The sequence below is a fragment of the Dipodomys ordii genome, unplaced genomic scaffold (assembly GCF_000151885.1).
Source record: "Dipodomys ordii isolate 6190 unplaced genomic scaffold, Dord_2.0 Scaffold11, whole genome shotgun sequence".
NCBI classification, from domain to species: Eukaryota; Metazoa; Chordata; class Mammalia; order Rodentia; family Heteromyidae; genus Dipodomys; species Dipodomys ordii.
Window position 1 is genome coordinate 20,067,185 of NW_012267227.1, and position 16,963 is coordinate 20,084,147.

General features: G+C 44.3%; 1 pseudogene; it reads right to left on the reverse strand.

The window, feature by feature from the left end:
• Positions 1 to 883: 883 nt before the first annotated feature.
• Positions 884 to 16,537, reverse strand: LOC105981030 (annotated as a pseudogene).
• Positions 16,538 to 16,963: the final 426 nt, after the last annotated feature.

Genomic DNA, 16,963 nt, shown 5'->3' on the forward strand with positions numbered 1-16,963 from the left:
AGTTATGTGCATTACATACAGTATATCCATAGTATGTGATGTATAAATAAACACAGAAAGGCCTACACATTGGAAGCAGTATTGCTGTGTACTGAATGGACCCACTGAAAACTCTCCAGGATGTTTAGAGAGGGTAGGGGAGCTAGATGCAGCTAATCTGTCAATATCCTTTAATCAGATGAGGTTCAGAACGGTTGGGCAAATGAACTTTTTTGTTTTGAACATCTTGTTTTATTTTCCTAACCAATCAACAAAAACAAATACATAAAATGAAAACTGGATTTTTAAAATGAAAAAGTAAAGAAAAAGATAAAGTTGATACTCAAGAAAGTGGTCAAAACACAGGCAGAGCAGCAAGTACCTGAGGAAACACCACAAGGGAACGAGGGGTGAAGATGGAGTGAGCTGTGACTGAAAAACAGAACGGGGTAAGACGTTCTCTACAATGACTCCGCTCACATGCAGTTATGGCCTACCAAACTCTCCGTCTTATGTATCTTCACCATATCAAAAGGAAAATCCAGGTACATTAAAACAGTCAAGTATATGAACCTGTAAGTGACAATTATATACATCAGTTGGAGTCCCTGGTAAACTGAAAGCAGCTTAAAAACAAAAAAGATTAAAGAAAAAAACCTCAAAAAAAACCTTTTAAATATGACTTACAGGTTACCCCAGTATAGGAAGTAATGACATTTAGATGAATTAAGCTATTAAAAGCAAAAATGGCCACAACCTTCATTTAAAACCAAGTAAATGTAGTATAGTATGTGTAAGTGGCACATGGTGCCAATTTATTGCAGCTCTTATTATAGTACTCCATCTCAAATGTACAAGTTACACCTTTGTCACACCTTGGCTACGTCTTGAACTAGTGCAGAATTCAGCTGTGGTAGAATGCTGATGTAGCATACTTGTTCTTGATAGTCATGTGCTTTGTAAGCTCCGATTCACCATGACTCCATTCTTAGCATAACAGGAAGAGGAGATTCCTCAGTATGAGACAGGCAATGCTGTAGAGGTGGTGTCCACTCACCATTATCAAGAATTTCCAGCGCTAAGCCAAAGCTCCTGCTGCAATTTGAGAAGGAGGAATGTGCACCGTTTCATAGTCCAACATAGTCAATTCCATCAGGTACTTGGCCAACGTATGCTGCTCAACATCAACCTCTCTAACTTTTGATGCTCTGTGAAGGAAGTGCAGCGGTAGAGGGCGGCCCAGACCAAAATTCAAAGCTCTTAGAATCTTTATTTCCGTCTGTCTGATTTGGTGTTTAGTGTAAGTATTGTTAGTTACAAAAGCAAAGTCACCAATTTCTGGAGGATACATTTCTTCATATTTGCTTGCAATAAACATGGCAGTGACACCAACCAGCTGCAGCATTTTCTTGGGCACACAATTATTCTGCATGAACCTATCAATAACGGAAACGGTCATGTACATGGTCTCTTGTAGCAACCGGAATTTCATTTGAGCCAGTCAGTTAGGATGGCTCTCAGGTTTGCAGAGACTTCCCGACCTAGCAGGTATTTTGGTCTGACAGACAGTTCTTCTTCAAGTTGTCTCAGATAAGCATAAATATTCTTCACATAGTCACTACAAAGATGTGGATCAGCTCCATCTTCTGCATCCGCATCATTCACTGCAAGTATTACACCAGAGAAAGCCTGACACAAATATTCTTCGGCAGGGGCACATCCAGATGTTTCCACTGGGCTTGGAGAGGGAGTAGCAACCCAAATAGGTTCCGGCGAAAGTTTTTCTTCCTTTACAGGCTCAGGTTCAGGCGTGGCTCTGGCTCTGGCTCAGGTTCAGGCTCAGGTTCAGGCTCAGGCTCAGGTTCAGGCTCTGGCTCTGGCTCTGGCTCAGGTTCAGGCTCTGGCTCTGGCTCTGGCTCAGGTTCAGGCTCTGGCTCTGGCTCTGGCTCTGGCTCTGGCTCTGGCTCAGGTTCAGGTTCAGGTTCAGGTTCAGGCTCTGGCTCAGGCTCTGGCTCTGGCTCCTCAGGTTCAGGCTCTGGCTCAGGCTCTGGCTCTGGCTCTGGCTCTGGCTCAGGCTCAGGTTCAGGCTCAGGTTCAGGCTCAGGTTCAGGCTTGGCTCTGGCTCTGGCTCAGGCTCTGGCTCTGGCTCAGGTTCAGGTTCAGGCTCAGGTTCAGGCTTGGCTCTGGCTCTGGCTCAGGCTCTGGCTCAGGCTCTGGCTCAGGCTCTGGCTCAGGTTCAGGTTCAGGCTCAGGTTCAGGCTCTGGCTCAGGTTCAGGTTCAGGTTCAGGCTCAGGTTCAGGCGTGGCTCTGGCTAAGGCTCAGGTTCAGGTTCAGGCTCAGGTTCAGGCTCTGGCTCAGGTTCAGGCTCAGGTTCAGGCTCTGGCTCTGGCTCAGGTTCAGGCTCTGGCTCTGGCTCTGGCTCTGACTCCTGCTCTATCTCACACACACTCACAGGGGCCTTTACCAGTGGTATTGGTAGCTTTTTAGCAACTTTTCCAGTAGCGGAAGCTTTTACTTCCTTTGTTCACTGTTTTTAGTACCAGTATCTCCACGAGCAGTTCCTGGTCTTAGCCCGGGTTTAGAAGCTGCCACAGTGGGCACAGGCACACGCTTTGCGCCGGCCATGGTGACCTTGACCTTATTTTCAGCATTAATTTTCGTGTTCCTGGTGACCCGGAGCGCCGTGGCTCCTCTTCACCAGGGAGCTGCTCTGGGGGCAGAGGCAGAACCCGGAGCCTCACAGACCAACAGCCGTTCCTCACCAGCACAGAAGGATGACCAAAGAGGTAGAGAGAATCTGAAAAAAAATGGCTTCTTGAAGACTAAGGGAAGAAAAAGTGATCAATTGCGTTGTGAATTCAGGGGGTACTCTTATAAAGTGCGCCCACACATTAGAAGTGATCAATTGCGTTGTGAATTCAGGGGGTACTTTTATAAAGTGCGCCCACTCATTAGAAGTGATCAATTGCGTTGTGAATTCAGGGGGTACTCTTATAAAGCGCCCACTCATTAGAAGTGATCAATTGCGCTGTGAATTCAGGGGGTACTCTTATAAAGTGCACCCACACATTAGAAGTGATCAATTGCGCTGTGAATTCAGGGGGTACTCTTATAAAGTGCGCCCACACATTAGAAGCATGATCAGGAATTTAAGAAATGGTATCAGCATAGTTGCACATGATGGTGTGCTCTGGAGTGGACAAGGATCCAAATCCCAATGTCCTCGGCTGGTTTCCTCCTACCGTCTGTGAGCCGTTTCCTAGACACAGAATTATAACTTACACAAAATGACCCTTGCAATACTTGTGAAGTGACAGGTGCTTACCCTTTCAAGTATGGGATATCTAATACCATAATTTTAGCATAATTATGGAATTATTGTGTTATTGATACCATATACTTATTGATAATATTTTTATAGATGACTCCTACTATTCATTATATTCCTGGTAAATAAGTTGCTCATCTCTTCCATTATGCATCAAATATTGTTTAGCATTCAGTCTTTACCAACTGCTAGCACCCAAGAAGACGAATATGGACAAAATAAGGGGTATACCATTCTTACAATAAATTAAATTCTTATAATTTAATATACACTACAGAGTTCATTTCTCCATGTGAGGAATTTAAGCCATGGGTTGACCACCTGTTTAGGTAGGTGACCTTAAGTAAGTTACACAAACTTTATCTCTGTTTGTTTACATGCTGGTTTGTGCTTTTAATTTTTAGGATTTGACCACTTTTGTGTTTGTGTGTGCTGCACCTGCGGCTTGAATTCAGGGCCCAGGGGCTGTCCCTGCGCTTTTGCACTCAAGGCGAGTGGATCTCGCACCCAAGCCACAGCTCCACATCTGCCTTTTGGGTGTTTAACTGGAGAGGGGAATGTCACGGACTTTTGCACCCCTCAGATCTCAGCCTCCTGAGTAGCTAGGATTACATTCACCAGCCACCAGAACCCAACTTTTCACTACTGTTTTATGCAACCTCTGCTGATACTCTCATAAATAATATTTTATTTGTATGTAATTACTTAAATCCTTTCCCTCCTTATAAAGAATTTGAGAAAATTTGAAAAGAGATTATGATCTCTTTTATGTAATAATGAAGAAAATAAAAATGTCAAGGATAGTTATATGTAGAACACATATGTTGTCACAATCTGCTATTGTTTCTACTGAACCGCTTCGAGTTTAATTCATAGCTTCCTGGTGGCCAAAACAAAATGGAAATATAGCCAATAAACATTCTCACTAATAAAGAAATAGATTCTGCTGGCCCATCAAAAGTAACTTTTGCTTAACTTTGAACTGTAAAAAATATTCCTTAGGAAAGGCTTTACAGGGTGTACAGAGTGACACAGACTATAATCTCAATATTTCTGCAGCAAATTCAATCACAAATTTCATGTAAATGTTTCCATTAAAACCCAAGACCTAATGTAAAAAAAAATTATTCTGTAGCAAACAGAACAACATCCAATCATGCAATAATCACGCTGTCTGATAATCTAAAATGATTTCCAATATATCGTATGCTTGTTTATTTGTGAACTACATACATATGCACACATATATAAGCTACCATTTTATGCCAATTAAACTTCTTAGAAGACTGGATAGGCTTTAAGTCATGTGCGCTAAGTATTGTTTATCTTCTAGGCTTTCCATAGAGGTCTATTGTCAATAGATAATAGACAAAGACCTGGGATCTGTTGCTGGATGAGAATAGCATATTCTGTAGAACCCAAACTAGACTAGTAATTGTGACATTCTATCATTAAAAAAACGTGACCTTTCTAAGGTCTCCACCTGGAAGGCCATTCAGGTAAGGCAGACACAACCCCTCGCCAACCTCTCACAACACACCAATCTTCACTTTGGGTTGTAGAAAATACCAGAAACTTTTTTCAGTGAGGATTTTTTTTTATTTTATTTGTGAACATACTGTACAGAGGGGTTACAATTACATGGGCAGGATAATGCGTACATTTCTTATCAAGCATTGCAGCCTCCTCCTTTGTTTACCCTTCACATCCCTTCACAGCCTCCCCCCTCCCATCCCAATCCTTCTCCTTACCCCCCCTTACACCCCCTGCACCGACGTTGTAAAACTCGTTTTGGACATGACAACTTGTACTTCTCATTGTTGCAACAGTTCCACCTGTATCTTTAAACAACTGGTTTTCCCCCATCTCCTCCTCAAGTTATACTGACATCAAATATAGTAAAAGCAGGGGTTATACTGTGGGGGAGGAACATACAAAGCAACAAAGAGATAATCTTATAAATGCGTTAGAAACACATGCATGAAAGAAAAAAACATTAAAATACACATCTAACGGTTCATTTTCCTGACATCACATTGTCTGACCTTTTCCGCTTGACTCATAGATATACTAGATATTGCAAATAAGGGAAACCATGGGACCTATGTTTCTTTGGGCCTGGCTTACTTCACTTAATATAATTTTTTCCAAGTTTTTCCATTTCCTAACAAATGGGGCAATGTCATTCTTTCTGATGGAGGCCTAGAATTCCATTGTGTATATATACCACATTTTCTTGATCCATTCATCTACTGAGGGGCATCTGGATTGGTTCCATATCTTAGCTATGGTAAATAATGCTGCAATAAACATAGTTGTGCTGGTAGCTTTAGTGTGGTCTTGTTTGTGATCATTTGGGTAAATGCCCAAAAGTGGGATTGCTGGGTCATAGGGGAGCTCTATGTGAAGTCTTTTGAGGAACCTCCATACTGCTTTCCAAAGTGGTTGAACAAGTTTACATTCCCACCAACAATGAAGTAAGGTTCCTTTCTGTCTCAGTGAGGATTTTTTTGATCAATGGTCACACAAATGAATGTCCCTCTGAAGGCTCAGTGGAAAATCCTCTTAGCTATGTGTCTTGTTTGCAAGAACATAACATTCGGATGGATTTCTTTACACAGACCGAGATTCCCAGGAAGGTCTCTTGGACTGGTTTTCTCGTCGGAGAGAGCGGCCCGTCCAAGCACCTCAAGACTCCATATTAATTCCAGACATTCTGTCTGGCAGTGATGGTTTGCTCCTGTCTGTTGTGTTTGTTGTTGTTGCTGCCATTTGTTCCCTCCATTGTAAAAGTTACTGATGAATTCTGATTTTCCTTTAAAGATGCTCTTGATGCTATTGAGGAAATGTCAAAAATAATGAAGAAAAATCCTAATGTGCTGTCCGACTGAAGTCCATCTTTGGAGATGAAAAACACTCATAATGAAAATGAGTTGACAGCTTACTTGATGATATTTACAGCTGGATGTGACGTCAATCGGAAGGATAGCAAAGATCAATCTTAACGGCAAGCAGCTAAGCTTGCGTATTGATCTGGTAGCTTGCTCCTCTACAAATGGCAGAGACCATTAATACGGGAAGGCCAGAGACATGGAGAGGCCTAAAACAACAACTGACTCTGAGCCTTTAGAGAAGATAATTTAAGAGTGGTGATTTGATGATGGCGAGGGAGAGTGTGAATTCATGATTTAACCTCATGCACCTCCCTCTCCTCTGAAATTGATTGCCACCCGAAGAGTCACATTTCATTTGAGAAAAATGTCATTCCTTCCGTAATTTCCTCTGTAAGACTTGCTTAAGGAGATGCCATTCGCATTCTGTCTAATTCTAGTGCGAATGCCCTTTTCTGTGACAACAGAGTCGTTTCTGCTAGACAAAGTCACTTGGTGGGTGAAGCACAACTCAGAAACATCTAAGGTATCTGCTTCCATGTTTCCTTTTATCCCGTGGGACAATAACATAGGTCCCTGCCTGGAATTTAACCATGGATATGAGCATGTCTACTAAGTGCTGCCAGAAGACATTTACTTTGGGGAAGAGTGAAAGCCAACAGCGGTAGCCACTAACGGTACTCAATATTACAAATATATATCACTTGAATGTGGCCGCTGCTATTAAAACCCAACTTCTTCCACGCTGGTGGAAATATGAACACCCCGCTACTCACTAAATAAACCCTTCCCTCAGACATCTTGCCTTGTATTTTAATATACCTACTGGAACCTCACCAAATGGATGTGAGGTGGGCTGTCTGTAATAATGAACTTCCCCACCCCTAGAGATGCAGTACATCTGCTCAGATCAAAATGTGTTGTTTATGATGCTCCCACACTCTGGAGACATATGTACAGTACCGACGTGAAAATCACAAGTTTCAAACTCTTCAAATGGCTCCTGGTTAGTGGTGGGGGCGGGGGGGGGAGCCTTATTGTAGAATAAATCCTTCTGCAAATTTATAAAAGGTTTAAATCTTTAATAACAGTAACTGATGTACAAAGACATCCGATGTACTTGGTCATTGTTAGTAGAGAAAAAAAATGATAAATTTCAGCCTCAAGAGTCTCACACGTTCTTGAATAGACCCAAATGCGCCGTTGAGGTGAGAGTAAAGACAGAGTCAGGAAGTAATGATGATTTATGAGATCTTATAATCAAGACTTTTCCTCCTTCTTTTGTTAATGCTGACTGATAGGTTGAATTCCATTATCTTGGTTGTTCTTCTAAGAAATTTAAAGAAAACAATCGCTCAATTCACTACGATGCATTCTCTCAATTCCTATTGGCTAGTACTTCATGATGTCCTAAGCTATTTGACACTACTGGGCCATTAACAGATCTTGGTATTAATTTCACACAAGAAGGCAGCTTCCACTAACACACTTATAATAATGCCAATACTCTGTTAGTTTCTACATGACAATTCTACCTTCTATGACCTTGTTCATTAGGATTATTGTTTCACTCTGGCAAAGTTTGGTTAAAATCAAGTAAACTGAAACTAATTTTCTTCTGTGTTCTGGATGAACAGGGATGAACAGACAAAAAAAACCCCAAAAACAAAAAACCCACCAACACTCATTTCACACCCACCACCATAAGGGTGCATGGTGTGTTTATGTTGCCTAACAACACTCCCCAAATTAGAAGCTTGTAACAGAGTATCGTAATCTGAGATGCATATTTCATGTATTAAGTGTTGAAAGATGTTAAAATTATCAAAGATGTTAAGATATTATCTTAATGCTAAACGAAGCATTGTGAATTTAGGATTTCTTCAAACATTAACGACGTTAAACACAGACAACCCCGACTGTGAGGCTGCCTGATCTTGATGGGCTCAGGGCGGGCGACCGTGGGAACCGACTGCATGGGATGCTCCCATGTGTGCGTGCACACACGGTACACTGCACACGGCACACGGCACACTGCACACGGCACACGGCATACCACACATGGCACACGGCACACAGCACACGGCACACAGCACACGGCACACGGCACGCAACCAGAGAGGGGAGCCTCCAGACAACGGAGGCTCACAACGGAGCTCAGCAGCTCAGCTCCTTGCTCGGTGGTTCAGAGACTGTGTCCTGGTGAATTTGTTATCCAGGATCCCCGGTGGCTCGGGCGGTCAGCCGCTTCCCTCCTCTCCCTACCCCAGTCCGCTCCCTCACTACTCTTGTCCTGAGACAGTTCCTGTTCACTCATTAAGCACCACCTCCTCGCATTCTTCGGCCACGCTCTGCTTCTGAAGAAACGGAGCAAGCCATTACTGAAGTGCTCAGTACCTATTTCCCAAGCACAAGGAAAACAACACATCCTTTGGACAGCCTTACGTTTTTGTTTTAATGAACAGTTTCAGGCAAGTGCATAAAATGAAACCATGGAGAGTGGTTGAATAGTTTCCTACATCAAACTCCACGCTTCCTTCTCAAGAGCCCTGTGAGTGGCAGCCCCGGCCCCTCTGCCGGGACAGCCCTGGGTGCCTGCGGGTGGAGCAGGGGCAGCTGGGCGCTTCCCAGCCCTCTCAGGGCCCAGCCAGAGGCAGCACCTCCTGCTCCTGCCCGGAACAGCATCCCTCCGAGTCAGCGGAAACACTCACCCGTGTCAGAAAGCAACACCAAACTCTGGCCGTTATGGGAACAGTCCTTTGGGTGTGTAAAAAAACCTATTTCTCCACCCAGAGAGGGAAAGAGTTAATTACTTTTTCTTTGTGTTCACTCCCAGCTAGTGAAGTTTTTGAGAAATTCCGAGATTGAAGAGAAGCCAGGTGAGCGTCAGCCTTCTGATTTATTTCAATCTCTTTCCACAGAGACACGTCTTTTTTTATGTCAACTCGCTGAGGACTGACTGCAGTCATCGGAAAGATGCAATCATTGATTTCAATAATTAATTCCTGCTTGCAGAAGTAATGTTGCTTCTGTGCTCCTCCTCAGGCCCCAGTGCACAGGAAATCAGAGGCAAGAGTCCATAAACAGCTACATGACTTTGGGGAGCGGAGGTCCCCTAACATGCGTAGATTGGGGAAGAGCTTTTAGGCCTGGGGCTGGCTGAAGTTAATTCCGATGCAGTCCTCTGTTGTCTCAGGCTGCCCGTGATTCTCAAACCACTACAGAAGAGCAGAGAGGCTGAGTGCAGAGCCGACATCTTCGCTGCCACTGATCTCAGCTCAGCAGGAAAATCCATCTTTTACCGAACCAAAAGTATTCTCCAAAACAAAGGAGAAAGGTTCTAGAAGGCCCGACACCCAGGAGCAGGAGAGGAGGTGGGAAATCGTCAGAGATGAAAGCCAAGGGGAAAACGGTGGAAAGATGATTCGGGAAACCAAATGACCTGGTCCCTTATTATTCAAATGATTTCTATAATCCAAACCCCCTTCAACTGCAGTCAGAAATGTCCAAGTGGAGTCCCTCGGTGGTCTTTCAGAAGGGCCATGCCCTCGCTGCGGCTACTTTGTTTGCTTAACGCAACCAGAAGCCAAACCGGCTCCATGTAACAGTATTTTCTTGTCTTCTCTACGGCATTTCCATGTAGGCCTCAAAAATAATGTTCTATATGCCAATGCTATCATAGAATGGCCAACACCAGTGGAGGCACAATGTTTTTAGAATGTAATTAGTAGGACAGCTGTTAAATAGATAGATATTTGCCCATTTAATGCTGAAAAAATAACATTCTATCTCCTTGTCACGAAATATGTCACAACCCAGACTTTCCACTAATCAGGGAATTTACAGCCCCGAACTGACTGTGATGCCAGGGCTTTGTTATAAATTAGGGCACCCAGGGTTGAAGGCAGAAATGGAAAGCAGGCCCTTATTAGGCGTTTGGCCACGGACAGCCATGCCCAGTCAGGTACAAGAACCAACTCCTTGTTATTACCTGGTCCCAGGGCGATAAGTTTCCTGATGTAAAGAACAGATTAAAAGTAAAACGAGGCCAGATGTTTTTCCTATTAGGTGGATTAAGTCAGACCAAGCCTAAAATTAGGAAAACACACGGGGCTGATTTACGGCTGTGCTGGGAGGGGCGGCCGCCCTGGGACCGGCGCTGGTGGCTAGAGAAACAAGTCTCCACTTCTTCACCAGCCTCACCCCTGACTGCTCTAAAAATGCGGAACGAGAGCTCCAGCCTGGTGATGAAAGCCCCTCTCTACCAACGTCAAAATCCCCTCCGGCCCACGGCCGTGCCCGGCCGGCCAGGGGAAAAGGCAGCGCTCACTACCTTTCCTAACAAAAATATCTCAGGAATACAATGACCAAATCTGCCTGGTTCAAATGGTGGGCGGGGGGGGTTCCCTTAAAATAAACTCTTCTGATGGCAAGAAATCAAACTCCTTGAGCTTCACGAGGGTCCCGTGCAGACAATTCAAGCCCAGAGTGCGCTTGAATTCAGCGCGGAGCTCTGCGTGTCCGAGAGACGGCTGCCGCCCAGACACTCGGCCGGTTCCACCTCGCGGCTCAGTGAGCACACCGGCATGGTGCCACCGCCACTCCTTGCGCTGCAGTCAGACAGCCCCCTGCCAGGAACTTGACAGAGGAGAAAGCATTATTTGGGGAACAGCCTGTTATCTACTGCAGGCTTTCTCTGACGGCGGATTAGTGTAATGCCAGATGACCTCGATGACAGGTGCATCCTCAAAGAGCAAGGGCCTCCCCGACGCGGCCGCTTGCTCGCCTCCTACTTGCTAGTCAGCATCTTTAAGTTGGCTTGGACATGTGCTGTGCTTACGCTTCCTCGGGTAGCAACAGGATCTGAACCTGGGGCCTCGCACTGGCCAGGCAGGCGCTCTACAATGTGAGCCGCGCCAGTCCACGTGGAGCCTTCTGGTTTTTCATCCTCAGAACCAGCCCTGCCGTGAGCGAGCAGGGATGTGCACACACACACCCAGACCTCTAGGGAGGTCACGTCAACTCTACGGCAAAAATGAAGTCAAATGTGCCGCTCGGGACACGGTTTGGGCTGTGCCTGGACGAGCAGCGGGGACGGGGCGGCGTGGTCAGACAGTGAGTGCGCAACGCCTCTCCAACTCCCTGAGGTTTGTTACCACGATGGTCACAGAAAAGGGTTGCAGAAGATCACCAAGGAAGCCTGGAAAATGGCAAGAAGGCAACGTTAGGCCTCCAGTCGGACTGCTCCCACAGCCACAGGGACCTCTGACTGCTGGAAGACCAACTGTTACAAAGAGATGCAAAGGAAATTTTTATTAAAAAAATTTTCCTGCAAAAACGTTTATAGGATTAAGGGGTTGTGGTTTTTCACGGACTGGTACTGAGCCAGGGTTTCAGCATGCTGAGACAAGCCTGGAGGACCGCGTTACGTGCTGGTTGAGGAGATGGAGATGGAGTGAGCCTTAAACATGAAACAAATAGCGGGGCGCCAGTGGCACATACCTGTCATCCTAGCTACTCAGGAGGCTGAGATCTGAGGATCGCAGTTCAGAGCCAGCCCACGCAGAAAAGTCCATGAGACTCTTTTCTCCAATAAAACCACTAAAAATCTGGAAGTGGTGCTGTGGCTCAAGTGGTAGAGCATTTGCCTTGAGCTGAAGAGCTGAGGGACAGCGTCCAGGCCCAGAGTTCAAGCCCCAGGACCAACAAAAAAGAAAGAAAGAAAGAAAGAGCCGAGGAGGTGCACACATGCTGCTCTGCTCGATGCCCCCCTCCCAGACGCAGGGGGTGAGCAAGGGATACAGGCGTGGCTGCCTGTTTTGCGCAGCAGCAGCAGCAGGTAGCAAGAGCGACAGGTGACGTGAGATGCGGCTCAGATCTTGCACTGGGCGTTGGCGGGCGCGGCTGGAGCTCTGTTGTGTGCATTCATAAGCTCTTTTCCAGAAGAAGCAAATGTCCTCTACCTCGCTTACAGCATGTGTAATTCCTAACACATTCTTCTCCTCTTCTCGTGGCCAAAGGGACATGTCAAGAAGCAGAGGGCAGAGCCCGAGTGTGTGCGTGCCCGAATCCGTTAGCTCAGGCAGGGTCTGCGAGGGTGTGCGTCCACCCATCCGCAAAGACTTTTCTTTTCTTGTCAAGGCGATGTTCAGAGGGGCTAGTCTCATAAGGAAGGTACGAGGGACATTTCCTGTCGAGCTTGTTACTCCTTCCCTCATTCTTCTCCCGCTTTCCCTCCCCGCAACCTCCCCCTGAAGTCGTACAGAGCATCTCCAACGTGTTGGCGTCTGAGTGTCGCTGTGGCACTGGCTCCCCCCAGTCCTTTGTCTCGCCATTCTGTTCTCCCCTTCCCTAATTCCGATAAACGTATACACAATACCATCAATACGGTGACGACAGGAGCGGCACCATAGCGGGAAGAACACACAAAAGAAACAAGAACTCACACAGTGCATGAACAGCAGCAACAACAGAGGAAGACCTTTTGTGTCCGTGTCTTGGAGTTCATTTCCCTGAGCAGCATCTTACGTGGTCAGATGGACGTAGCTATGGAGCGATTCTGCCCCTCTGCTAAGATTATCCTAGGTGGATACTAACTGTTGCACATAAGGGAAACCATGGGACCTAGGTTTCTTTGGGTCTGGCTTACTTCATAATAGGATTTTTCCACATCTCTCCATTTCCTAACAAATGGAGCAGTGTCATTCTTTCCCACAGAGACAACCCTGACAGACTCACAAATGCATGCTTCTAAGGTGGGCTCCCGAAGGACCACCTATCCACAAGAACCCTTTGTGGACCAGTTTTCTCTCACAAACCACCTACAACAATGAAAGCTACCTAGTTCAGGGGGTGTAATGCAGGCCTAAAAACAGCACAGACAGCATTCTGACTTACTGGCATAGCATTGTACATTCTTGGTTTTGAGGAACTATTACGGAACTATTAGATCTGAGAGTGCTCACCTGGAATCCCAGAAATTTGGGTGGCAGAGGCAGGAAGATGATGAGCTTGAGGCAAGCCTGGCCAAAGTGAGTGAGACTCTATCTTCAAGACAAAGTAAAACAAAAGAGCAAGGGACAGCTCAATGGTAGAGCGCTTGCCCAGCATGTGCGAGACCCTGGACTCAATCACCAATATGTAAGCAATCAATCAATGGATCCAATTATTATCTGAATAAACAGCATATTCTTTTCACTAAGATTGTGCTCCTATATTTATCTCCAAAGGGAAATCACTAAAATAGGGGAAGATTTGTTGCCCATCTTTATAAAAATTTCAAATTATGTATCAGATTTTACAGAGGATCTAGCTCTTGTGTTCTTTTAGAACTGTTACAGCAATCAAAAGGCAGAAGAAAATCTTGAGAACTCATCCCTGGTCTAGAGACAAGATAATACTTAACCTAGAAAGAGAGTGCTCGGGCAATTTCCTTAAAACCTCAAAGAAAGCATATAGTAGTTCGATTACCATGGTAACTATGCAATATCTGTGAGTAATATATACAACTGCATTTTATGGCTACTGCATTAAGAGAATTTCCTTCCATTCCATTTGAAATTCTATTCAAATGCAAGTGTGAATTCACTGTTAAACAGATACATAACCTATGTCGCTCTAAGCTGAACAAAACGTCAAAAAATGAAAATTGTTCTACATGAAAATCGTGTTACATTACATTGGCACTATTAAGCCACTAAATTAATAAAAATGTGCAGGTGTAATTCTATTGAAGCAGTAAAATACTCTTGAAAATGACTGCAAAGTGAATCATATTGAAAGCTATCCAAAGGATGATATAGTAAACATTTTAGTAAACTACAGAAAATTCATTTTTCATGAATCCAAGGTTATATTTGCCTACAATGGCAATCTCCTGTATTCCTTTCTTCCTTTGATAGCCAAGTTAACTGCCATACAAAATTGTATTGCATTATTTACTACTGAATCGATAGGCACTCACATTTTCAACTTGACGCTGCCGATTATGCACTCTTTCTGAAGTTGCTTGTGTTTCTCAACGTATAACATCACAGGAAACAAAATTCCAAAAGGATAAACGGAAAGAGGGTGAAAAGAAGGCAGCCTTTGTTATTCACCGATTGGCACCGCCTACAAATTCCTCTGCTGAAATTCCACCCCAGTACCTCCAGATGTGACACTGTGACACTGTATGGAGACAGATATTTTAAAGGGCTGGCCTACGTGAAGATGAGGCTTGTAGTGTGGATCACAATCATTCTGACTGTGTCTTTATCTTTAAGAAAAGACAAAGGGGTGTGTGTGTGTATGTGTGTGTGTGTGTGTGTGTGAGAGAGAGAGAGAGAGAGAGTGAAAGTGAAAGAGAGAGAGTACCTTTGTGCACATCCATAATCCTAGACCCTGATTTCAAATCCTGGCACCTCCTAAAAAGAATCGTGTGGAGGGGATGCCACTGAGGACTTGGGGGAGACGGCCATCTACGGCCTGCCAGTGGAGACCTCAGAGGAGCCAGCACTGCTGAGCTCATCTTTAATCTCTGCCCCAAGATGGGGACCACGTCTGTCTCTCCACCACACCCATTCTTCTCTGTCTCTTGACCGTCCAGCTCCACTCCTGGGCACGGCGACCTTTAACAGGTTCTGAAATGTTACCCCCAGGAGATTTTTTTTTTTCTGGTTGTGGGGCCTGAACTCTGGGCCTGGGCGCTGTCCCTCAGCTCTTCAGCTCAAGGCTAGCGCTCTATCACTTGAGCCACAGCGCCACTTCTGGCTTTTTCTGTTTATGTGGTGCTGAGGAATCGAACCCAGGGCCTCATGCATGCAAGGCAAGGGCTCTACCACTGAGCCACCTTCCCAGCCTCCCGCCCCCCCCCAAGGGGATTTTATACAGTATGCAGGCAAACAATACTGTGGACTCCATTCCACAACTTTTTTCATTCAGCATTATAACCAACCACATGGTCATATTCTATCAAAATGTGTGATTGTATCACTGCACGATTTCTCATTATGTGAATATACCATAATTTATTTAACTATGACATATCTATTAATAAGGATCCAAATGTTTTATGATAATAAATAATACAGTGAGTACTCTGTACATGTTACCATTTGTGTGGTTACAGAAGACATCTTTAGATGTAGGATAGCAGGGCCCTAGATATGTGTATTTTAAATTTATATAACATGATTTATATAACATGATCAAGTGCCTGAGGTCAATATTATACCAGTGTAGATTCATGCAAAAATGTACATTAAAATATTTCTCCATATTTCCAGCAATAGTCAAAAGAATAAGACTTTTATGTAATATTCTATTGTTGTTTTAATGGTATTTATTATTATGAATGAAATTCAGCTTTTAAGAAAATTATTTTAATGCAGCATTTGGATTGCTGTTTAACTACACTGTCTACTCATAGTCTTCTTATATTGTTCTCCCAGATTGCTGGTGATTTGATCATCAATTTCATGAATTCCTCTCATATTAAGTATATTACCCCCTCTTCTACAATGTAATTTGCTTTTACAAATTACTTTTTGATGGTTTGTTATTTGTCTTTTGAATGTGTTCATGATGCTTTCCCATATATATTTTAATGCAAATGTATCAACTTAGTTAAACTTCTAAATTATGTGTCATATTTTAAAAAGCCTTCCTGTTCAAATCCTTTTTTAAATCTAATAACTTAATAGATTCAACTGGTATCTTGTTTCTAAAATATGTATGTTTGTGGATACGACAGCCAAGAAGGGATGTAATCACAAATTAAGTAGAAAAATCACAGAAGCATTTCCAAGTGAATTTCTGGAGAACAAATAGAGTAGGTGTCACAGATTACTTAAACTCATAAAAATAAGGAAAAGGAAAAATAAGATTGAAGGGTGTTTAAATACTTATTGTAAAGGAAACTTAGAGGTATTCAAATTAATCAGCAGTTCTGACACTCCGTAGACTGGGTCAGTCTCTAAAAGATAAAAACTGCTGAGCAAAACAAAGTTCAGTTGTACCTTGTTTATAAACAAGATGCCTAAATCTGAAAAGAAAAAATGAAAAAGAGATATGTAACAAGCATAAGCCCTAGTAATGGTGGTTTTGTTTTGAGAAACGCTGGGCTTTAAGCGCTGTAAGAGTGGGAACACGGGTAAGTGTCCTTCGCGAGGAACGAAGGACGCTACGCCGGTGTCAGCTACAGGATGTCTCCCTCGACACCCACACCTGAGCAGGAACCGGATCTGGCGACAGGGCCAAGTCAGCTGTGGGGTGCAGCTGCACGCTACCTTCTAAGTACAAAATGCAGCGGAGTGGCAGGCCACACTGTTTCTCTTCAAAAATGTGGCGCTTCGTCATGGAAGTAGCATGGGACCACTTCTGAATTATATTTTTGCTGCCTTTAAAGCATCCTGAAATAGGTTTAAATTGGGGCGATGCTGGTGGGGACCAAGGGATGGATGAGGGCAAAAACCATCGGTTTACACTTGAGTCAAAGCAGAGGCAGATCATTACAGCAACATTGGCAGAAAGTCCGCACCTGCTGGCTATACGCTACCCAACAGAGCTTGACCTAGGGCTGGCTACATCTCAATGGTAGCGCATTCACGTCACATCATGAAAGCCGGGGTTTTCCTCGCAGCATCACAAAATAACAAAGCTGATCGTTTGGCTGGACAAGATGGTGTCAGTCCTGCTCCCCAGCCCAGCCCCGCCGTGGTGACTGGAAGGCAGAGTTCTCTTGTCCGAGCCAAAGGAGCACTGAAGCAGAATCAACCACGCAGC